The sequence below is a fragment of the Petaurus breviceps genome, unplaced genomic scaffold (assembly GCF_028583685.1).
Source record: "Petaurus breviceps papuanus isolate PSGF00001 unplaced genomic scaffold, PetGlider_PUasm1.0 90994, whole genome shotgun sequence".
NCBI lineage: Eukaryota > Metazoa > Chordata > Mammalia > Diprotodontia > Petauridae > Petaurus > Petaurus breviceps.
The window spans coordinates 5,171,965-5,190,115 of NW_027187393.1; the positions used below are offsets into that span (position 1 = coordinate 5,171,965).

At 41.9% G+C, this 18,151-nt stretch overlaps 1 protein-coding gene across 8 annotated transcripts in view; it reads left to right on the forward strand.

Moving 5' to 3' along the window:
* Window positions 1-18,151, forward strand: part of CBFA2T2 (CBFA2/RUNX1 partner transcriptional co-repressor 2) — a 178,804-nt gene that overhangs the window by 4,826 nt on the left and 155,827 nt on the right. The window lies entirely within an intron of this gene.

Sequence of the window (18,151 nt, forward strand, 5' to 3'; positions counted from 1 at the left end):
GCCCCTTCATTTTGCAGAAAGGCCTGGAGAGGGTCAGGGCCTTTCCCACCTGTCCCTAGCCTGTTAGTGGCAGAGCCAAGATTAGAAGCAGCTCTCTGGATTCCAAGGTCCGGGGATACCCGTCATCTGCCGCCTCTCTGGATAGCAGAATGCTTAAACCAGGTCACCTTCCAAGTGACTGGAAGCATTTAGAAAGAAAAATGATGGACATTCAGTGTCTAAAGTAGTTCACAAATCCCAGTGACTGGAAGGAAGATTGGACGACCCTTACACTTTCCCTAGAAAAAGATGGGAAGACCCAATAGATCTCTGAAATAGAAATAAGAAAAAGAAATAGATCTCTGTAGCAGCACTTTCAGTCTTCAGTTACTTCTGATGATGACTGCTAATAATAACAGCTAATATTTATATCTCACAGAAAGGTTTGCAAAAACACTTTACAGGGTGTCCCAAGTGCCTTAGTGTGGTTTTAAACTTTAACAACTTAAAACTTCACTAAGGCTTTTTGGATACCCTTAAGAACTCTGTGAAGTTCGTCTCCATTTTACAGATGAAGAAATTGAGGCTGAAAGGGTTGAAGTGACTTGGCTGATGGTCATATAGCTAGAAAGAATATTGACTCTTAATCTAAAGCCAGAAGGAACCTCAGTGGCTATCTGGTCTTCTTCCCAAGAGAGATTCAAATCGAGATTTTCCTGGTTCTAAGTTTATTCTTCCTTATACTATAAACCTTGACTGTTTTGAAGTTTATATGAGAAGGGGTGATGTGAAGAAATTCACTTACTCTTTCATCACATATATATTAGTCTCCTAAAAAATTTTCATTACTCTAAAATATTTGAAGCCAATAAAAATGGGTTTTCATAGAAGTGAAAGTGGAAACACTAGAATTCAATTATCCACAAGTGTTTTATCATAGCATCATAGCTGGAGACCTCAAAGAAGTCTGGCATTTTATAAATCAATCAATAAACATAATATAAGCACCTACTATTTGCCAGGCATTGTGCTAAGTGCTGGGGGTACAAAAAGAAGCAAAAGACAGTCCCAGCTCTCAAAGGACTCACAATCTAATTGGGGAAACAGCATGCAAACAGATATATAAAAAGCAAGCTTTTGTATCCTTTCTTTCCCAAAGCAAGGATAAATAGGAAATACTGAGCAAAGGGAAGGTACTGGGATTAAGAGGGACTAGGGAAGACTTCCTGTAGATGGTGGGATTTTAGTTGGAATTTAGAGGAAGCCAGGGAGGTCAGTAGTCAGAGCAGTCAGAGCCAAGGAGTGAGAGTATTCCAGGCAGAGAGAATGGCCCGAGTGAGAAATGGCGGGTCAGGAAGTGTCAGAATGTCAGGAAGGAGGTCAGTGTCTTTGGAATGAAGAGTATAGTTGAGAAAACTGAGACCCAGAAATGCGAAGCCATGTGCAAGGTCACATACACTGTATATTTTTTAATGAAGGGAGCATCTTCAACTTAAATTCAACAAACACTTATTCAGTGTCACAAAGAATTGAATTCTTACCCTATGCCCAGCACCATGCTGGGTCCTGAAGATACAAAAGCAAAAAGAAACTTGTTCTCTTGGATTATATATGCCTCAGGCTTTTGCTCAGACCTGGGGGTCAGGACAAAGATGAAACAAGTCCTGGCCTCTCTTCCCAGGTAGCTTAAGACAGTGCCTTCTCTCTTTTTGTTATCTCCAATTTACATAGCTGTTTAAATGTTGTCTCTTCCATTAGACTGTGAGCTCTTTGGGAGCAAGAAATGTCTTTTGCCTCTCTTTATGTCCCAGTGCTTAGGCCCATAATAGACTTAGGCCCATAGTTGGCTTTATTGACTGACTGAGGCAATCAGACATGTACACATAGAGGTACACTTTATAGGAAACAATAAGACATCCAGAGGGAATCCCAGAGGAAAGAGGGAGGAGCTGAGCTCCTGTTTACCTGGACTGAGGAAGTGGGGATTCAGGGAATATTTTATGGAGAAAATGGCACTGGAGCTATGCCTTGGCGAAAGAAGACTTTGAACAGGTGGAGTTAAGGAGGGAATGTCTTCTTGGCATTGCGAATAGCCTGCAAACATGTACAGACGTGGGGGAGCCAGAGGAGACCTGGGAATGCCTAGCAGTCCTATCTGTTGGGAACATGGGGTGTGGAGTAGTAAGGCTGAAAATGTAGGTCTGAGTTAGATGGAAGTATGAGCTTAACATTTTATCTTATAGGGCCGTGGTCTCCAGACCTTTTTTTTAAATCAGTTACCCCTTTAATGAAAAATTTTTGAGGACAAACCCCCTAATATGTATATTTTTATTTATTAGAGTAGCCACTGAGCCAAGAAGAGCTAGTTTCAGGTCCAAGGTCTTGACACCTCTTATGTGACCTAGACCAGTCACTTAACCTTGGTGTCCCCTCTTCTTTCCTAACAATTCTCTGACTATAAATTACCAGGTTGATGTGCAGACCTAAGATGATAGAGTTGTGTGTATCATTAAAAGCACAAGTCTGATCCCCAACCCCTCTCTGTACTATTGTACTAATGGTTATGTACATTATAAAAGTTACATGAAAATAGAATTTTTTTTTTTAAAAAGATAAGCTTAGATCAGGCCTGCACAACCTGTGGCCTATTTCTTGTAGCCCGAAGCTGTTTGGAGGGCACTAAAGGATTTCCTCTACATACAAAGGATGTTTTCCTGCACATTTTTTGCAGGTTGCCTGAAATCCTTTGGCAGGTCACAGGTTGTACAGGTCTGGCTTAGATGAATTAATATTTGCTCCAAATCAAGGGTTCTCAATCTTTTTTTGAGTTCTGGACCCCTTTGTCAGTCTGGTGAAGCCTGCGAGCCTTGTTTCAGAGTCATGTTTTAAAATAATTGAAGGACAAACTAGATTTCAATTAGAGGTTAAGGAAAATAAAGATATAACATTTTTCATCCCTGAAATCTTTGCACTGACCTCTCAGCCCCTGGTTCAGAACCCTTGTCATAGGGAGCTACTGGAGTTTATTCAATGGACAGTCCTATCTGCACTTTAGGAAAATCACTTTGGCAGCTATAGGAAGGATGCATTGGAATGGGGACAGACTAGAAACAGGGGGACCAAGTGTGAAAGGCTTTTACAACAGTACGCCAAGGGGAAGGTGGGGACACTGAACCTATGTGATGCCTGTGAGTAGAGAAGTACATAGATGAGGTATGGTGTGAAAAGAGAAACAAGATGGGGAACTGATTGGTCAAGTTGAGAGTGAGGAGTTGAGGTTCCAAACCTGGGTGATAAGAAGGATGGTGGCCTCAGCTGAAATGGGAAGTTTGGACAAAAGATAATGGAAAGATGCAGATTGTAACCTGTTCAAGTCTCTTTAGCCGGTACCACTTACTGTGTCCTACTGAAAACCCAAAGTGGGAAGTGGGGAGGTTTGACCCGGCCGCAGCACCCTAGAGCACAGAACCAGCCAAGGGCTTGGCAGCCATGAGGTGCCTTGGGAGGCTGAATATGGACATGCTGGGGTATGTGTGGGGGAGTTTTCCTTATAGCCCTTGGCTTAACTGCTGGTTTCCTGGTTAAGGGTTAGGTTTTAACTGCCTGAGGGGACCCATCCTAGGAAGTGGAGAGTTTGGATGTTTACTCTCTGGGAAGGGAGTAGAATAGGGTAATGCTTAGTGAATGGGGGTGAAGAGGTAGTGTGGTTGTGTTGGAGAGGAGCCCATCATCCCACCCTTTGATTGACTGATCCCTCACTCCTTGGGGTCCTTTAGAGATCTCTGCTCTAAGAAATGAGCAGTCACTAAAAGTTTTTGTAGAGGGAAATGATGATGTCAGAATTGGGCTTTAAGAAGATTTTGGAGGCTTTGTGAAGGAGACTGGGAAAGGAAAACTCAGGATCACAATAAATAGTCCAGGCAAAAGCAGAGCTGTAGAGCCAGAAAGGACCTTGGAGGCCATCTAGTCCAATTCCTTCATTTTACAGATGAGTAAACTGAGGCCCAGGGAGGTTATACAACTTGTCCAAGTTCCACAGGTGGTCAGCAGTAGAAGCAGGATCTGAACCTTCTCCCTTGACCCTAGACTTCATGTTCTTTCCACCGTAGCTTACCCAAGAGGTATCGAGTGCCTAATGTAGCCTGCTATCCTGATGAGCCAAGAAGCTGGGAAAAAAGAAAGATATAGGGGGACTGTGGCAGTAGAATGGACAAGATTATTTGAAGCTTCATTTATGATCAAGTATTATTGAATTTATCTCCCCCTACTACCCTGTTTCTGTGTGGTCTGGGAGTACAGAATAATTTTAAATATTAACTTGAGCAAATCATAATTAGGAAGATAAATCTGTTGGGAGAAAAATCCCATGCAAGGGGAGAAAATTCGTCCAGAATATATATGCCTTTGGAATTATCCATGCTCCCAGTCAGTGCCTGGCTATTTTTAGGGGGAATGAGGCACCTTTAACCCACAGTATTTGCAAGTACACGTACTTCTCCAGGCAGCATGAATTCAGTAACTGAGTTTGGGCAATAAGATGGGTGTTGGGTGTTGCAGTAATCCAAGCCTGGATTTGGTGTTTGGTGTATTTGTGAATGTGCTGGCATCCATTCAGAGACACTTAGTCTCTGGGGCTACCACCCTCTAGCTCAGCAGATTAGGGCTCTCCCTACATTCAGGATGCCAAGGGCCTTCCATCCTGTATTTAAGTCACACGTGGGTAGGGTAGCTCTACTCTGGGTTCCATCATGGAAGAGTATACCCCACCATACCCCTCCTCCTCCCGGTCAGCTGTCTTTCAACTATGTGCCCTTTAACACAAGAAGAGCTGGTAGAGGGAGTGGGTGGCTCAGAACATGGGTATCTCATGTGTCCCACTTACTTGAAAAAAAAATTCCAAGACCTTTTCCTCAGCTGGGGATCAGCTTTGGACACTACTGCACATGATGATGATAAGTATTTTGAATACACATAGGGCTTGGCAATTTCACAGACATTCTTTTACAGGTGAGGAAACTGAGGCATAAAGGGATGGAAGTGATTTACTCCAGGTCATCTCTACTAGTAGCAGGCCCAGCAGTTTTAGCCCAGATCTCCTGCTGCCTGATAGTGCTTTTCCCCCTGCTGTTTGACAGAACATCTTTCATGGATTCATTGAAATGGTACAGCAAGTCAAAATATCCTCTTGTGTAAATTTGATAGATGATAATGTGATAAACCCCAATGAAGATATATATATATATATACATATATATATATATATATGAAAAAAGAAAAGGGACCCTTCTTGACCTCCATGTACATTTATATAGCATTTTGTTTATTTTTTAAAAAAAGGAAAGAAAGTGAAAAAAAGGAAGGACAGATCAATATGAAAGGAGAGAAAAAGAGAGAAAGGAAGGAAAGAAGTTAACAGTTAGTTATCCAAAAGAAGCAAGAAGGAGGTGGTGAGGCAGTCCTCAGGAAGCAGGTAGGCCAGGGATTCTTAAACTGAAGTTCCCAAGGGGTCTGTGGATAGATTTCAGGGGATCCCTGAACTCAGATAAGGAGGAAAAATTACATCTATATTTTCATTACAATTGGTTTCCATTGTAATAATCCTATGTATTTTATTTTATGCATTTAAAACATTCTGAGAAAGCGTCTGTAGGCTCCTCTCCCCTTCCTTTCCCTCATTTCTGTCCTTTCCTTTTCTTTGTGTCCTTTTCTTTCCTTTCTTTCTTTATTAAGATAAACAAAATGCTATCTAAATTTACATTGAGAAGTGTAGTGACCAAGAAAAGCAATCTTTTCTCAGGAGGGAAAATTCCTTGGGAAACCCAATTAAGATTGGAATATTGCTAGATAAATATAGACTCTTAAGGTGTTCAGGGAGATTGTGAGCAGTGGAGCAGGCATTGGGAGGCAGTTAGTGTCAGCTCTTTTAGAACTCTCTGGCTGTAAGCCACTTCCCAACCTTGTCTTCTCTTCCAGCCCACTGACACTGCTCCCTGCTCCATGCCAGACCTCTGCTAGCATACCTTGGAGGGCTGTGCCCTTTGGGCTCTTCTGCCCTCCTTGCCCCGCTTTGCCTCTCTAGCTCATAATAATGTCTTGATAGCACTTTAAATTTTACAAAGGGCTTTGATGGACATGATCTCATTTTATCCTCACCACAACCCGGCAGGTAGGTAATGAAAGATGATGGATGAGGAAACTGAGACCTCAGATACTTTAAGCAAGCAGTCATTGATCAGGGAAGTCAAGTGTCATTGAGACCACAGGATCATGGAGGTTTAGAGCTGGAAAGAGCTTTAGTCTAAACTCATTATGCAGATGAGAAAACAGGCATGTTTATAGAAACATGGTGTGCCTTTTCCAAGGTCACAAGGGTCTCTCTACTAAATGGTAGAGTCATAATTCGAACTCAAACCCTCTGATTCCAAATCCAAAAACTTCTCCTGTACTGAGAGCTGGAAATGAGGGCTCTTCTGGATTCTAAGATTCTCTCCCCTACATCCTTTAAAGCTTTTCTCAGATGCTGTGCCCTGCATGAAGCCCACATTCTCCACAATCAGTAAGGACCTTCTTTGGACCTCATGTACCTCTCTTGAGTTTGGTTGCTTTTTGTTTTTGTTCCTAGCACTGTTCCTAAATCTCTTTAACAAAAAAAAAAAAGTCTTAGGGTGGCTAGGTGGTACAGTGAATAGAGGACCGGCCCTGGAGTCAGGAGGACCTTAGTTCAAATCCAGCCTCAGACACATAATGCAAAAAAGTTCAAATCCAGTCTCAGACACATAATGCAAAAACTGCAAAAACTAGCCGTGTGACCTTGGACAAGCCACTTAACCCCAATTGCCCTCTAAAAAGAAAAAATGTCTTGAGAAACTTCACATGCGTTTATATTCCCTCAAACTGAAACATAAAAAATGAAAACATGAAACATGAAAAAACCAAACTGTTCTTTCCCCCTTCCACACAAATTATTCCACAAGGCGGAACAGCTCTTTGGGGGTAAAGCCCCGTTACCCCCAGTTTAACTACCTATAGAGATACAGTAGAGTTATACCTGAAGATTTCGAAATCCACCTCCCTCCCCCAAGTCATTCCTCCTGATCCATCAGGTTATAATGGTATCAGATTTACATTACATTTGACTCCCTAAAGCTTAAAGCAGTTTCTTTATCTTCGAGGAGTCTTCCTATCTCATCTTGGTGATCTTTAGCAATACAAAGTCAACTGGTCTCACTCAGTCTTCTGCATTTGCCTTTTTCTTCTGGGAAGGAAAAACCCCATGCTTCCATTCTCCAAAATTCATTCCCTCCCTGATAAGTTTTAAGATAGAGTGAGTTGAGGAAATGAACTTGGAAATTTAAATGACCAATCTATCTCTTAAATGCTGTTGGGAGTCCTGGGAGGAGTCACCTTCCTGGAGAGCACCTACCCCCCTCAGCTATTTCTTTTAAACTTCTTTAAATTTTTTTAGTTTTTTTTCTCAATTACATGTAAGCAACAATTTCTAATATCTGTTTTTTTTTTAAATTTGAGTTCCAAATTCTCTCCTTCCTTTCTCTCCCCCCTCCTTGAGAAGGCAAGCAATTTGATATAAATTATACATGTGCAGTCATGCAAAACATGTCCATATTAACCATGTTGCAAAAGAAAACACAAACCAAAAAACCCAAGAATAATAAAATAAAAAAGTATGCTTCTATCTTCATTCAGGTTCCGTGCATTCTTTCACTGGAATTGGGATAGTGTCATTCATAAGTACTTTGATAATATCTTGGATCGTTGTATTACTGATCATAGTTAAGTCATTCACAGTTGATCATCATTCACTATTGCTGTCATTGTACAATCTTCTGGTTCTGCTTACTTCACTTTGCATTAGTTCAAGTAAGTCTTCCTAGGTTTTTCTGAAAGCATCCTGCTCACCATTTCTTATAGCACAGTAGCATTCCATCACAATTACACATCTTATACATCACAACTTGTTCAGCCATCCCCAACAGACGGGAATCCCCTTCCCCCAACCACTCTTGATGACCCCTTATTCTTCTCACCACAGCAACTCCCAAAAGGGGATCAAAGGGGGGATCAAACTGAGGGACTGATCCCTTTGTCACTTTGTACTTCTTTTTTTTTTTTTTATTAAGCAATCGGGGTTAAGTAACTTGCTCAAGGTTACAAGGCCAGTTATTTCTGGGTGTGGTGCTGAGTGTCTGAGCCCGGGATTCGATCTCCAGGTCGTCCCAACACTGGAGCCAGTACTCTTACTTGCTTGAGCCACCTGGCCGCCCCTCACTTTGTACTTCTACTGAATGAATACATGCGGAAAGACCTCTCCAGTTGAAACTGCTCTTTCACAGACTGTAATACTGTGTTCATGAGTGCCATTTGTAGGGTTACAAGCAAAGCCTTATCTAGGAAAGGCAGATATTGAGGTCTGTAGGGCATCAGGACCTTGGGCTCTGAAGAGGGCGTTCTTCCCACAGTAAACTTTTTGAGAGAACAGTGAAGAGCTTGCTGCTGTTAGCAAGCATCATACCAAAGTGACTGGACTGGAGGGAGCAGCAGAAAGAATACAATCAGGAAATTCCACTGGAAGCCTCTAGCAAGAAGACCCTTTGGAGGCCAAGACAGAATAATAACCTAGTTTTCCTGAGGCCAGTCTTTAGTGTACTGTGCTTCATCAGCTTGAATGGAAGGAGTCCTCATATAGCTCTCTCTGGTACTTTTCACAGAATAAGTATTTGTGGTAAATATGGAGCTTCTTCAGATCAGTCTAAAGAAGACATTACATCCTCCCCGAGCCTAGCATCCCTTCCCCTGTCTCCCACACCCTTTCTGGATCTTGTGCATCTGGTTGGTCCTTAATATTTCTTGAACTGAATTTGCTTCATCTCCAAGGTAAAGGCCTAGGCTTTGACTCTTTGCCTGTCTACTCTTACTTTATACACAATTATAACAGGTTTTTCTTTCTTTGTTTTTTACTTAGTTTCCCTATCCTGAATTTAGAAAGTTGGAAGAAAGATGCAGCAGTCAAATGAAGGCCTTGATAGCAAGGAGAGAGAAAAATTTGATTTTTCTCCCTTAGTAGGCCAAGCCAGTTTGTTTAGGATGTTTCAGCAGCTCTGAAACTTTTCTTTGTCCAGGACATTCACTGATGTTCATAACCATCCCCTGATTCCTAGAGAAAAGGCATGAATGATTTTCAGTGTCTCTAGTAAGAAGCCCAGGACATATGTGAAACATTGAGGTTTCCATACCAAAAGGTCAATCTTTGGTTAAAAAATCAAAACCATAACAAAGACTTTAGAAAAAAAAAATCCAACCTTGTTGCTTCAAAGGGATAAATGTCAATCCTTTGGAAAATTCAACAATTTCTGTAGAAAATTTCATTATTTGGGGGGGAAAAGAATGAGAACAATATTTGAGGAAAAGAAAGAATCTGAGAGGATCTGGAAACGTCTGTGTTGGAGACTTGGAGATGGAGCCTTTGTTGGGGAGGGGAGGAGCAAATCTAAGCCAGGGCCACATAACTGAGACCCAAATTGCCACTGGGGAGCCTTAGAATGGGTGAGAGGAGGTGGAGCTGAAGGTTTTTAGATTTTTGCCTTCTCCGGGGGCATATCTCGTTCTCAGCACCTGGGGAAGAATGAGCAACTTCAAGTTAATGACATATGTGTTTGCCTTCAGCTCTTTTAATGCATACTGTAGAATTTTTCTTTTCTCATTTTTTTTTTTGGAGGGGGGAGGTACTTGAGAAGGGAGAATGGGTTGAGGTTCCAGCATTTGGAATTTATTGATTTATTGAATCAGTCAGAATTTATTAAAGGCCTACTCTTATTGGACACTGTGCTAGATTTTAGGGATCACAGATTTTGAGTTAGAAGGGACCTATGAGACCATCTCATCCAACATTCTCATTTTGCAGATGAAGGATACTGAGGCTCTGAGAGATTAAAGTGACTTAACCAAGGTTAACATAGTAAGAGTAGAGGGGAGATTTGAACCCAGCTTCTTTTACTCTTAATACCTTTACCCTTGGTACTGTATCACATTGATTCCCAATTCAGAGTCAAAACTGAAACTGTTCCTTCTCTGCTAATTGAACTGCTTCATGATTTGAATTCTTGGGTTGATTCTACCACTGTTTGATCCTGTACAGATTTATTCTGGATGGAAAGCCTGTGAAAAGATAGACTTGCAGACTCTCAGAGGCAGAACGGGTCTTGATTGATATAAGGGATCATACTGCTGTTGTAGAGTATAGATTTTTTTTTAATTAATGCCTTTTGTTTTAATATCACATTTATTTCCAAATTCATTCCTTTCCTCCCCTCCTTAGTCATCCCTCATAGTAGAGATTTAAAAGGAAAAGCAAGCAAAAACAGTTTGGCAAATTCAAACCAGTGCATCTATAGGGGCTGATGGGATATACAGTATTCAACATCCATAGTCCCCCATCTACCCAGTGAAGGGAAGAAGGTGAATTTTATCATTTGCATATTAATTTTTCAATAGCTGTTAATAAATATGTGACCCTAGATATTATTTATGTTCAGTTTCTTGAATCAAATGTGTATTTAACCTGAAAAGGTAAGACAAAAGACCAGGAGTTTAAAATTTTTACTATTTTCTAGGGGAAGATCAAAGAAGCTGGTATAATTGGTGAATTGTTTACCAACCATGAGTCCTGGGATATGCACCTAAGTATATAGGAAGAACTCATTTATGACATTTGTAGGGCTGCTAAGCAGCCAGTTGAGCATCCCCTGGCCCTATCTAGGTACTTTGATAACTTTGTGCCACCCCTAATTTCCTTTTTTTTTGAGGGCAGTTGGGGTTAAGTGACTTGCCCAAGGTCACATGGCTAGTTTTTGTGTTTAGTGTCTGAGGCCGGATTTGAACTCAGGTCCTCCTGACTTCAGGGCCAGTGCTCTATATACTGCAACACCTAGCTGCCCCCCACACCTCTAATTTCAAGATCAAAATTAAGTACTAATATAATAACTCCACCAGGGGTGGGGAACCTGCAGCCTCCCGACCACATGTGGCCCTCTAGGTACTCAAGTTCAGCCCTTTGACTGAATTCAGTTCCCTACCCCTGCAAGCATTTTAACCTATATCCAGTAATAATCCTAACTCCATTTATGTATTTTTCAGCTTACATATCTCTTTCCTTATAACAGTACTATAAAGTAGTAGCACAGTTATTGTTTTTTCTCTTCTCTATGTAGCACCTCTCCACCCCCTTCATTCTCCCAGTCCCCACTGGAATTGGCAGGTTGGGTCCCCAGAGGGTGGTTGTCTACTCCCCCTGGAGTTTTCTGATACAACATGTTGTTTTGTGAGCCCCCATCTGGTGTGTTCCCTACTGATTATCTATTACCAAGTCCAAGTTAATTAGCTTTTAGAAACAGGTATTTACTAAGGTGTAATTAATAGTAAGAATAGTTGGTATAAAAATATTATCCCCAAACTGAGGCATCCTAGCCTAACACACAAATTCCCTGGGGATACTGGGCTCAAGCTTAGCACATGTGGCCAAGGTATGTAACTCTGTTTCTGGTTACTGGAAATCCTTTGCTCCCTTGATGGAATCCTCATAAAATTTCCTTTGAATGTATCTCCCTGCTAGGGTCTGATAATCTGTCCCTGTTGAGTTTGTTTTCATTGTGTCCAGTTTGGCCTTAGCTTTGGTGTGTTTCTCAACCCCTAAATTGATGATAGCACTGGCATCAGCCACTGTTGATCCAGGGACACAGCTACCAAAAAATGAAAAGTTCCTATCTTTCAAAGTTTATGAGATAATCCCCTGGGGGAGGGACAGAAATTCAATCTTCCTAGTCAAGACAGTTCTCTTAACACTACTAGATTGGCTTGTAGCTAAAATCCTCATATCTATCTATCTGTCTATATCTATCTATCTGTCTGTCTGTCTGCCTGTCTATTGATATAGATATATACATGTATTTTATCTATGCATATAGCAATATCATCTCTATATATAGATATTGATAAATTATATGTAGATAATAACTATATATATCTATATCCATGTCTGTCTATTTAATATCTATCTGTCCAGAAGTATGTGATTCTTTTTTTTTTTTGGTCTTTTTGGAGGGGGGAAGGCAGGGTAATCGGGGTTAAGTGACTCGCCCAAGGTCACACCGCTAATTTTTGTGTTAAGTGTCTCAGGTTGTATTTGAACTCAGGTCGTCTTGACTCCAGGGCCAGTGCTCTATTCACTGCATCACCTAATTGCCTCAGTGTGTGATTCTTTAAACTCAAATTAATATGGCATCATCTCGGTTCATTCAATTATCCAAGTATTGCATGCCTCCCAAATTTATGAAAAACTTGTTCATACCTAATTCACACCTTTGATTGATTTATTCAATTAAGAAATCTGTGCTCTCTGTGTCCACATTAAGTGGAAATATTAACCCAAACATACAGAAGAAGAAATTGCCACTCAGGTAGGTGATAGATTTGCTCAGAGTCCCATATATAGTAAGGGACTGATAAGTCTTCTCCACACCAGTGCCCTGTTTCTTGACTGAACCAATGTTCCATAGTTCTTAGGTTTCCTTAACCAAAAACATAGCCATGGTAGGGTCATTTCTTGGTGATTCCAATCCTTCCTTCCTTAATAATAGTAATAATTAACATGTGCTAAATACTTTACAGTTGTTGTATTTGCTTTTACAATAACCCTGGAAGGTAGGTGCTCTTATTATTCCCATTTTACAGATAGGGAAACTGAGGCAGACTTGTCCAGGGTCACCAGTAAGCATCTGAGGTCAAATCTGAACTCAGGTCTTTCCTGATTTCTTCACCCAAATCAAACAAGGATGCCCCAGCAGTAGAGTACTAGTAATGAACAAATAATGATGGTGGTAATTGCTGGAGTGCTTTCCTTGTAGCAATTCTCTGAGGTCCCTAGCACAGCCATTATTATCCCCATTTCACAGATGAGAAAACTACAGGTTCCAGACGCTAAATGGACATCCAGTTTGTTAGTAGTGTTAGAAACTGAGACTGAACTCAGGGTTTGACTCCCAAGTCAAACCCACATTCTGCTGCTGCATACACCAAGGTTCTCTGAAGTTTGGAGAACATTGCTTCAGTTCAAGCCAGCAACCCTCCCTCGGGCCAGCTGTCACTAGAATTTGAAGAAGAAACCTCACTAGGCTCTCAACCAGGTCTGCCCTTGATTCATGAGTCACGTCATACTGGGGACTTGGAAAGGCAGAACCTCACCAGGGCCAGGAACCTGAGTGCAAGGGATTGACCTGGCTTTTGAGTGTAACTGGGGAACATCAGATACATCTTTCTTCACTCATTGATTCATCACACATTTTTTAAATGTCTTAGTGCTGGGTGTTGTGTTACTATTACATGGTGGTTGGGGAAGAGGAAAATGTCCACAGATAAGTCAATACGGAGCAGCTCTGGGAGTGGGGAAGGGTTAGGGGTGGATGAGGGAAAGAGTGTAGTTTGGGTAGCTAGGGGATATGGTGGATAGGGTAGAGTGCTGGTCTTGGAATCAGTAGGATGAGTTCATATGCTGCCTCAGAACGTATTAGCAGTATGACCCTGGGCAAGTCATTTAACCACAGTCAACCCCAGTGTTTGCCTCTGTAAAATGGGAGTAACAAAAACACCTACTTTGCAGGGTTGTTGTAAGGCAATAATATAGCTAAAATGCTTTGCAAACCTTAAAAATGCCATCTGAATGTTAGCTATTATTGTTCTAGACGTGGAGGCAACCACAGATGGGGAAGAGTAAATAAACCATTTTGACTGGAAAACTGATAAACAAGGGGGTCAGTGTGAAATAATGCTGGATAGGTAGGGTGGAGTCAGATGATGAAGGTTTTCAGTGATCATCAGAGGCGTTTATACTGAAACTGCTCGCCCCAAAGTTTCCCATGATTTCTTAATTGCCAAATCAAATGGCCTTTTGCTCAGTTCTCCTTCCTGAGCTCTGAACACTTTGGCACAGCCGACAGCTCTCTTCTCCTTGTTACTCTGTTGACAGCCCCCTCCTCTGGTTCTCCTCCTACCTCCCTGACCGATTTCCAGCCTCCTTTGCTTATCCAGGTTTCTTCCCCATCCCCGACCATGGGTGTCCTAGGGTCCCCTTTCCTGTTGCCTTTATATTTTGCTTTGTGATCGATCTCCTTAGCTCCTTCGGCTCCTTATGTTGTATTTTCTTCATCCAGGATGTCTCACTAACCACAAGTGTCCCCCAAGGCTCTTCCCTGGGCTCCCTCCTCTTCTCCCTCTGCCCTTGTACTCCGAGATCTCCTTAGCTCGCATGTAGTCCGTCATGTCTGTGCCAATGATGTCCACACCTGCTTATTGAACCTTACCCTCTAAGTCTCACATCCCTGGCTGCCAAGTGGATTTGTGGGACTGGATGTTCATGAACATCTGAAACTCAGCATCTCCCAAACTAAACTCATTATCTTTCTCTCCAAGCCCTCCCCTCTTCCTAATTTTCTCTATTAATGTGACAGGTACCACTATCCTCCCTATAACCCATGCTTGCAACCTAGGTGTCAACATCCTCCCCTGTCTTACCTCCCCCCACCCCATATCCAATCTGTTGCCACAGCCTGTCATTTCTGTCTTTTGCAGTATGCACCCTTTTCTCTTTTGACATGGCTACCACCCTGATGCAGGCTCTCATTGCCTTAAGCAATTTTGGGATTAGGATCATCTTCCCAGGGGATTTCAGCCACTGTGGTACCTGAATTAGGCAGAGGGTTGTGTGGGCATGACCTTCTCAGGTAGCTGGATGGAAGAAGTTTGGAGTAATGACTTAACCAGTGTACCTCATCTCCCTGGCAGCTGTCTTCCCTTCCCCCCAAAGAAACCCCAATATCCTCTCCAAAAGGCCCCCAGTCTCTCTCCACTCCGGTTCATCCCACACTCAGACTTTCAAAGTGATCTCCCTAAAGCACAGATCTTCTCATGTCACTCCCCCTCCCCATTTATGAAAATCTGTTTGGCCCTTAAACAGCTTTTCACAACCCTTCCCCTTCCTGCATTTTCAGTCTTACATCTTTCTCCCCTGGCAGGTACTTTAGGACCTGTGACACTGGCCCCCTTGCTTTTCCTTGCACAGGCCTCCTGACTACTTGCCTTTGCCACCCCCCCCCCCCCCCCCCGTCGATCCCCCCCGCCGCAATGACTCCCCCCCCTCTTCCCCCCCCCCCCCCCCCCCGCGAGCCCCTCCCCCCATGTCTCCTATACCTGGAATTTTTTTCCTCTACTTCCTGGCTTCCTTTGAGTGCTAGCTCAGATCTCACCTTCTAGGGTAAGCCTTTCTGGATCCTCCCCTTTATTCTAGTGCTTTTCCTCTGTTGATTATATACAATTTATCCCATTCATATTTTGTTTGAACGGAATTATTTTTGTAAGTTACCCCTGTCCCCTCCCATCCCCCATTATATTGTGAGCTCCTTGAGGGCACAGACTAGAAAGGAGTTTTTTGTTTTTGCCCTTTCCTGAGTACTTAATCACGGTGCCTGGTACATAGTAGGTGCTTAATAAATGCTTCTTCACATTATATATTTGACATAACGGGGAGCCCCTGAAATTTTCTCAGTTGGCTAGTGACTTGGTCAAACCTATTCTTTAGGAATATAAAAATTTGGTAGTTTAGGTGTAGTTAGGCAAGACGCCTTCTCTTTGGAGTCTACTGTAATTGTAGATTCAGTAACTGACTTGCATTGATTGAATTCAAGAGTTCTTAACCTTTTCTGTGCAGTGAACCCCTTTGGCAGTCTGGTGAAACCTATGGACTCCTCCTTAAAATAATCTTTGTTGGCTACATTCATAATTGAAGGAACTTACACATCTCTGGAGCTAGGGACATGGCATCCATCCCCTCCCTCCCACCCTGGAATCTGGAAAATCTAAAATTTTTTGGCCTTCCCTTTGCACTAGAGAAGAAGTCTGAATTATTATGGTATTAAAAGATACAACACGTTGATATTATACAATACTGTACATACATTTTATGCATTTCTGAGTTTCTAAACTTTTTTGCCTTCTCTTGTCTTTGACTTCCACAAAACTCCCCCCCAAATTCCCATTTAATTTCTTATACCTACCCACCTGTGATATATTGAAATGGTGATGGGGAGGTTTGCAGTCTGGAAGGGATAACTGTAGACATATACATTTTTTTCTTCATCTAATTTTGTGAACCCTAAGTTAAGAACTCCTGACCAGCATGAGAACAGATTTCCCTAGCTGGAACTAAAAAGATGTTATTTGTTATGTTTTATTTTTCTTATCACCTTCACTTCTAAATATATTCCTCCTCATCCCCCTCTCCAGCAAACAACTCCATGAAACAGTGTTAAAAAAGAAAAAGGCAAAGGGAGGAAGTGATAAACTTTAAAGCTCTGAACATGGCAGTGAGCAGGTAAGATGTGATAGGGCTTGGGCTGCTGCAAAAAATGTCCAGTGAAGGAGAAACCCAGCCAGCCTGGTGCAGACTACCTTCCCTGACTCATCTGCTTTGTTCTTTTTCTGAACATATAGTAGAAGATGGAACTTTTCCTGCCTCCAGGCCAAGGGCTGTCTGCTTTTAATTTTTTTTTTTCAGCTATATGAGCTCATGCTTTCTGAAAAGTCTAGCTGAACTCATGTGAACTATTTCCCCTGCAGAGCCTGGAGTTCAGTGGCCACACCCCCACTTCCTCTTCCATTCCAAGTATAATTTTACAGCCTTTCTTCTCTCTGGTACCTAGGTAGGGACATTGAATTACAAAAGCCTTCTGGTCTCAGCAATCTTGAGCCTCTCACCCTCCCCAGATTCCTATATGGTCCCAGTCCCGCCCCCCCACCCCCCAAAATGGAGCTCTTGTCCTTGGCCCTTGATAGTGAGAGGCAATGACTTACGTGTTTCCCTCATTAACAGTGGAGGGCCAGGCCAGGGATGTGAGTTAAGAAACTGGGGTGGGCCAGAAAAGAGGGAGGCCAGCAGCACTCAGGGGTGCAGTGGGGATCCCTAGCTATACACGCGCCCCCCCCCCTTCTTCTGCTCTCCTCTGTTTGTCTTTCTTGGCCTAGGTTAAAAGGTGTGAGAGGGGAAGGGGGGACGGAGGGTTCTGCCCTACTTAATTGCTTTCTGGTGTGCCTCAGGAAAATGCAAAAAAGTGATAAAGCCATTTAACCAGAGATAACCATTCTTTGTAAGGCTTCTTGTTTTACAAAGTGACCTTTAAAAGTTTAGGTCTCCAGGTTTATCTGAAAGAAAATTTCATCTAGAAAAGAGCACAGAACTTTTCAGCAGTACATTTCTGTTCTTCAAGGAGGTAGGTAAACTATTAATTGAAAAAAATGCTGAGCTGTTCATATTAAGGTTTATGTAAATCTGTCTTCATTTATTTTACCCTTTTTAAAAAAGAGTGATGATATTTTGTGTTTTGCATTCTATTTTTTTCCCAAGTTGGATTTGAAGCGCTTTTGGCTCTGTTCTTTTGATTTTGGAGGTTAGACTTTTTTATTGTTTGGGTTAATGTATATTTCCACTTTCAAGAAAATGTATTCATATATTTTGCCTTGAAAAATCAGACATTCCTTTTTTTAAAAATTACTGATGGGGGAAAATTTTTTTTAAAAATTACTGATGTGTTTTTTGATTTGATAGAGCAGATATTTTCCAAATTTTTGTTTAGTTTTGTTTTTTCAAAATCTCTTACTCACACTGCTCTGAAGAGTGGTTATAGAACTTAAGATGTTGTCCGTAGAAACCCGAGGCTTCAGAGACATCCATCTTGAATGTGGATGCCATCAAATACATACCAGGACTTTCAAAGGTTTCAGTACGCATTCAACAAACATTGAGTATCTACTGGCTTCGGATATGAAGGCATTCTCTGACCTGTCGGCCAGTGTGTGTCAGGGGCAGAGACTTGAACCTCTATTGAGTAAGCCACATTACTTCTTAGATGCTTTTGTAAATAAGGATGGTTATATGGATGGATGGATGGATGGATGGATAAGTGTTGCCTATCCACTATATGTATACACAGTTTCTTGGATGTACTGTATATCAGAGGCAGCAAGATGTTGCCATGGGGAGAGCATTGACCCTGGAGTCAGGAAGACCAGAATTTAAATCCAGACCCAGACACTCTCTGTGTGACCCTGGGCA